This window comes from Oryzias latipes, chromosome 10 (assembly GCF_002234675.1).
Source record: "Oryzias latipes chromosome 10, ASM223467v1".
Lineage (NCBI taxonomy): Eukaryota > Metazoa > Chordata > Actinopteri > Beloniformes > Adrianichthyidae > Oryzias > Oryzias latipes.
This window is the reverse complement of record NC_019868.2, coordinates 24,307,423-24,314,175: the sequence shown is the minus strand read 5'-3', so window position 1 is coordinate 24,314,175 and position 6,753 is coordinate 24,307,423. Positions and strand designations below refer to the sequence as shown.

The window sequence follows — 6,753 nt, the reverse complement described above, 5'->3', positions numbered from 1 at the left end:
AGCGGTTGCGCGCAAAAAAATCATGTTGAACCAATATAATTATTGCTCATAATAAAATCATGTTCTACTGTAATGAATGCTTCTTTGTTTCTGCACCTAATAATTTTACATAAACAAACAAGATTTTATTGTCATTTACCATAATTTTTTCAAACATTTAAAACACTATTATTTGTTTGAAATTACCTACATAGTTCATTTAATTTATAAATTATTTTAATAAAATTTAAATTGAAAAATAAAATTGCAATTGCAGATTATTATTTAAAGCAAATACTTTCTTGTGCATTATGAAAATCCAATGAACATATGACACTGAACACAAATTTCAGATTTAACTTTTTTATTATCTAAACTTGAAAAATATGTTTACAGTGTAGCATAAAATGACAAATCACAATAAATTGGGCTTGCCATTTTTATTAAACAGAAGATAACAGAGCCAAAGCAAACAGCTGGAATCCCTTCTTAGGAAAAAGTTAAACTATTTAAAGGTCATTTTATTCAAAGAGTCGGATCTTTAAGCCTGAAACCTTAGACACCACTTTGCCTTACAACTCTAATACAGTTTTTTTTTGGATTACCTCAAAGGTGTGTGACGGAATGTCCAAGGGAGAGAACCCAAGAGCAGGAAGAACGACCCAAATCCAATAGTTCACTCGAAGGGGCTTTAATGCCAGAGAACCATAACACCAGAGCGTAGAACGAAGACGCTCCGACACAGAAACAAGATCAGACACTGCATAAATAGACAAACCAATCAACATAATACAGAACACCTGTGACCAGCGGGAGAGCTCAAGAAGGGAAGGGCCTCCAGGAGATCATAGCAGGAGCAAAGTCACGGCCCCATGACAAGGTGTTTCTGAGATGAGGATGGTAATCAGATTTGTGCTGTAAATAAGGCCAAAAAAGCCTTGGCAACTGCCACTCAGACACTTGGTGGGTCGACCACCACAGCCTGGGAGATGTGGACCACGAGAATGTCCTCTTCCTCACCACTGCCAGTTTCCATATGGAGGGAAATTCCCACCGTGGTGTCCTCGATTGCCTCCTGGATTGCTGCATGGTCTTCATTCTGAAGAACACAGAAGATATTTGTGTGCACAGTTCACATTTGAAGTTTAGTTAAAGCGTCTAGATTACACAACTCACCTATACTTTGAATAAACCCCTGAACTTGCTTATATTGGCGAGAAGTTCAGCAGTCTGAAATACAAAGAGTCAAAAAATTTTAAATTCACATGAAAACTTTGGAAAAATACAATTCTTACTCTTGGCTCATCAATAAATGTTATAGTTACTGTGTTAACAAAATCATTATATCCTTAGTGTCATGTTAACAGAGGTAGTGGGATAACTGATCAACCATCAATTTCATTATTTATTAGGTTTATTATGTATCTCTCTGCATAAAAGGTGCATGTAAAGAGTAGGGCTGGCAATCTTGGTTACCTCCCGATTCGATGACAATCCAGGAGACAATAATTCCAATAATATATAGTAAATGCATGGTGACCCACCTGACTCAGTGAAGACTGGAGCATGGACCCCAGCATGATCAGGGAGGAGCAGTTGGAAGTGTTGTGTGATGAGCTCTGTAATCAGGACGGAGGTTTATTAGTTAAATTTCAAATATATATAGAGAGTGAGACTTCCACAGCTTTGTTGTATCATTTTAATAACTAAACATGCATTGGTTTGAAATAAATAGCTGCAAAAATATTCTGAAGAAATTAGACCAGAAAGAACATTAGACACCTCCTCCCCCCACAGGATTCAAACCAGGCTTATGAGAACCCGCGAATTTTGAAATGGAAACTGCAAAACTAAACTAGCAGATCGGGAGTGGATAATCCCCCCCACCCATAAAGGATTCCCATATTAATTTATCACAAATGGGAGGAATATGTGAAGTAGGATTACAGACATTATTATAAGGCAGTAAACTTTTTACTACACATTATACACTTGTTCCAAAAGGACATGAATATTTTCACTCAATTAAACTCTCAAAGCTAAAATAAAAAATATGTTCAGCATCAAAGAATGAAAACAAAGCTCTGATTGAAACCAAAGATTTATGTAAACTGGACACACCAAACGCATTCTGTGCACGAGACGCGCACGGAGAATGATTGACAGCTGACTGAGACAGAAGTGCGGTGCTGTTTGCTGGTCAAATAATGCTGTCCTTAAACTAGCTCATGGTGGAACGGTATGGAAAAACTAACTAATTACAATAGTAATGATAGCTTCTCACATTTTCCTTCAATTTCGGTCTCCACAACGCAGAATTTAGCAAAAAGAAATCCACTTAGTGACGATGAAAATTCCCCTGGCAGAGTTTCTGCCTGTGGAAAAAAAAAAGCCGTGCCCACAAGCGCCCACTGCCCTCTGTCAAAAGCGAATTCCTACGGCATAACTACTCACCACTCTTCCCCGTACATCTTTTGAAATCACCGCGTTTACAGCTGAATCTGCCTGCGACGTGAAAGTACAATTTACCGCGCTCACCTCCCCCTACCTGCCGTCCGAGGGCTGCGGCCGGCAGGGACAAAAGTGGCGCGCAGAGCCTTAACTTTGATAACTACGACAAAAGTGGATTACAAAGCTCTTCCCCGTGGAAAAAAATAACACTAATGATACATTTACGCCTTCCACTTTCTTAAATTAATTTGTTAGAGTAAATTAACTTACCTTTTTTAAGTTCCTCCAGCCAGAGCAGGTGCTTGTAGCTTCTCTAAAATGGCTGACTGCAAAGTTTCCCCTCCTGGAATTCTTCTTCACCGATGGGGTTTACTTATCCAAAATTAAGGGGCAAAGGATCAAGCATAACTATTTCATGTTTTGTCAACATGATTTAAATATATAAAAGTAACACAGCAAGAAATGATGTGTGATTTTCAAGATTATATTATGTTTCGAAGGTAAACATAATTTGTTCATATTAAACAAACATGTTTACTATTTGTAAATTGAACAACCCCACTTTTCCCGTTTTTTCAGTGTAGCCATTGGCAGGACTTCTTGATATCAGCCACTTCAGTTATGGTCCGGTGGTACATCCCATGCAGGGGTTTGTCCTCCCATGAAGATCTGTCCTCCAGCAATGTGTCCTCTGCTCTCCATTGCCTGAGACATTCACTGAGCACACTGTCAGTTGGGGCCTTGAGCTTGATGTATTCATGCATCTTGGATGTTTCATCCTGGATAGTGGCTTCTACGCTCACTAGTCCTCGGCCTCCTTTCTTGCGGCTAGCATACAGTCTTAGGGTGCTGGATTTGGGATGGAACCCTCCATGCATGGTGAGGAGCTTTCGTGTTTTAACATCCATGGTCTGTATCTCTTCCTTTGGCCATCTCATTATTCCTGCAGGGTATCTGATAACTGGCAGTGCGTAGCTGTTTATTGCCCGGGTCTTATTTTTGCCATTGAACTGGCTTCTCAGGACTTGCCTTACTCGTTGGAGGTATTTAGCTGTTGCAGCGTTCCTTGTTGCCTGCTCCAGGTTGCCATTTGCCTGTGGAATTCCAAGGTACTTGTAACTGTCCTCGATGTCTGCTATTGTTCCTTCTGGGAGTGAGACCCCTCCTGTGTGGACTACCTTGCCTCTCTTTGTCACCATCCGGCTGCATTTCTTGAGCCCGAATGACATCCCAATGTCAGTACTGTAGATCCTGGTGGTGTGGATCAGGGAGTCAGTGTCACGCTCGCTCTTAGCATATAGCTTGATGTCATCCATGTAGAGGAGGTGACTGATGTTGGCCCCATTCCTGAGTCGGTATCCATAGCCAGTCTTGTTGATTATTTGGCTGAAGGGGTTCAGACCTATGCAGAACAGCAGTGGGGACAGAGCATCACCTTGGTATATCCCACATTTGATGGACACTTGTGCAAGTGGCTTCCCATTGGCTTCAAGTGTGGTTTTCCACAGCTTCATTGAGTTTCCTATGAAGGCTCTTAGAGTCCTGTTGATGTTGTACAGCTCCAAGCATTCAGTGATCCATGTGTGTGGGCTACTGGAACAAGACTCTCTCTCTCTATATATATATACTCTTACTCTTTTTTTATGCTTTCTTTAAACAATGTAAAGGGGGCAGAAAAAGGTTTTCTACTCTGTAGTCACTTGTTGTTTTACAGGAATATAAAAAAGGAATAAAAATAAATAAGCTAAACATTTTTTCCCCAAAATAAAACAAATGGCAATGGTTTACCTCTCAAAGCACCAACACCAATTTTGTAGAAATGGCTGTTTTTTCCCCTAACTTGATAAAATACTTTAATGGTTTTCATTTTGCTACTCTGACAATGTGTGGTCACAGTGGACTTGTTCATGAAGCGAGGGAATCCTTAAGTACGAAGATCTGTGTGTCTGTAAGCTGCTGATCTTGGATCGTTCACACCATCTGCCACTAATCCGTTTAGTAAAGACACGTGGTTAAGCTATCGGTTTCATCTCACACAAAACGCAAATCCCAGTGATCCATCTGTGGTTTCCTGCATTTGCACAGACTAGCACCGTGGTCAGCTTCCTTTCTGCAAAAAGGCCAGCTCTTCTCTTCAGCGTTTATTACTCGTTTTGCATAAAGCAGAAGTCCTCAGTCTTAAATAAGATTATAGGAGCAATATGTATAGTTGATCACCTTCCAAGGTCAAATTAGTCTACCGGAAATTTAATGTGTTCTATATGTACTACTAAGTCAAGCAGCGTAGGACATAGTTTGGGCAAAAAATACATGACAACTAAGTTGAAACAATCAAAATCAATCTGTTTATTAGTTAACTGATGGGACGTTTTAATTAAACTTGCATAACCACACTTGCTGATACTAATAATGACTTTGTCTGTTTTTCAACAAAATCATTTAATCATTTTATCTAGAGAGCTGATCAGAGAGAAAAACAAGTCTCTTTTTTACCATGAGGAGACTTCTGATTTTTTTTTTCTCTCTAACATCTTTTAAAATATGTTTTTCAGATTTCAAAACAAATATCATTAATCATATTATTCCTAAATTTTGTTGAACATTTGGATCTGAAATCTCAAAGGGAAAGGATATTTTCTTTTCAGCAAAAAGACACATTAAGACAAATGAGGCAGATCCCTCTTCAATGTTTGTGTTTTTGTGTAAAGACGTTGAGTCAGATCTGTTCTTCTGAAAATGTGTACTTTCTTTGGTAGTTAACAGCAGTACATATATTGTTTCTTGGCTTAGTGTTATGTATATTTTGTGTTATTATGCTTTTATGACACCCAACTAAACTTTTTAACCTATTTTTTTTTACTTCTTAGTGTTGTTTTTTAATGTTTGAGTTTTTATTATTTTTCAGTTTAAAGTGCGATATACATACATACATAAATAAACAAATTGTGTGTCCTTTTCCTTTGATTCAGTTAAACAAATGACCATCAGTGATGACTGACTTTAACATTCCTATGAGGCTACATATTGTTTTTTGCATTGTATGTGGGCAAATACCTTGTATCAAAATCTTTTGCTTTCTTATTTTTGCTTAATTTACAGTGCAACTTTTTAGCCTCTTCTTTAACCCTTTAACACCGGGGCTTTAGGTCCAGTTTTAACATTATTTGACTACCGGAACTCTTCAAACTTTTATGAAATGATCGTAAGTTTGCTGATTCTGACACAGAGAAAAATGGATTTGTGCCATTTTCAGGGGGAAAAAATCGGAATCAGCTGATTTCATAAACAGTTAAAAATGAGCTGATTCCCGTTTATCGCGTCAAAGAGTTACAATTGTGTTAATATGGTGTTGCTGGCAGCATCTCCGTTATTAAATGCCTTCTTTTTGCACATTAGGCCTATTAACTGTGAGAATTGTTTCTAAACATTGCTTACTTTCACTTTTTAAGTAAACATAATATGTATAATGTTTTTAAGAAGAGTTATCTTTAGTTTTTGGTGTTTGTCATTTGTAAATAATCATCTGATTGTGTAGAATGACACAAAAATGAATCACATCAATAATAAACATGCAATGTCATAATTTGTAAATCGTAAACCTGAGTTTTACTTTTTGTAACAAGTTTTATTTTGTCTTCATGAAGAAAACATTAAGTTCTGTCTACTTTCTTGTTTTCAAGTTGCTGGTAAGTTGTGTCTCCACTAATGAAGAAACATTACTGAAGTCAACATCTAATAACTGCAAAATGTTTCACATGCAAGCGCATTTTCATGATGCATTTCAAGATGTTTTTAACCGAGAGTGAGAAAAATCTCCCCAGAAGGCAAAACTGATAAAATATGAAAGATGTAAATGAAAGCTGCACGTCTATCAATCATGTTTCCCTTTCCTTCTTATGTCCTGTTTCAACACTATCCGTCATTATCATTTGTCTGCCTCTGTAAAAAGAAATCAGAGGCCTGACTACAGAGTTAATTTCCAAGTCATTATCCTTCAGTGAATGTGTGCATGTGCGTGCGTCTATAGGGAAACAGACTGTCAGGGAAAATGACCGTCTCATGCTACAACGTTTGTTCAGTAGTTGTCAGAGGCCTTCGTTGCGCCCCTGGGCTAGTCTGAAATGACTGTGAAAGAAACCCCCTGTCTGGTTTAATGTCATTATTTCACTTCTTAGTTTTTTTTTTCAGTTTGATGATTCCTCAAAGTAACTTTTGACTTGATAAAATCAGGGCAGCCATCAAATTTCCCTCAAGATATGTTTCCATGCTTAAAGATTCTCCAGTCAAAACTAGAAAGTGCTTGATCATGCATCATTTAAATAT

The 6,753-nt window shown here is 37.9% G+C and overlaps 1 long non-coding RNA gene across 1 annotated transcript; it reads right to left on the bottom strand.

Moving 5' to 3' along the window:
• Positions 1–404: 404 nt before the first annotated feature.
• LOC111948038 lies at positions 405–3,008 on the bottom strand. Its single transcript, XR_002874024.1, has 4 exons — positions 2,701–3,008; positions 1,524–1,598; positions 1,156–1,209; positions 405–1,078 (listed from the first exon to the last, which is right to left on the bottom strand). It is a non-coding gene; the product is annotated as an uncharacterized LOC111948038 (long non-coding RNA).
• Between the last annotated feature and the right edge of the window lie 3,745 nt (positions 3,009–6,753).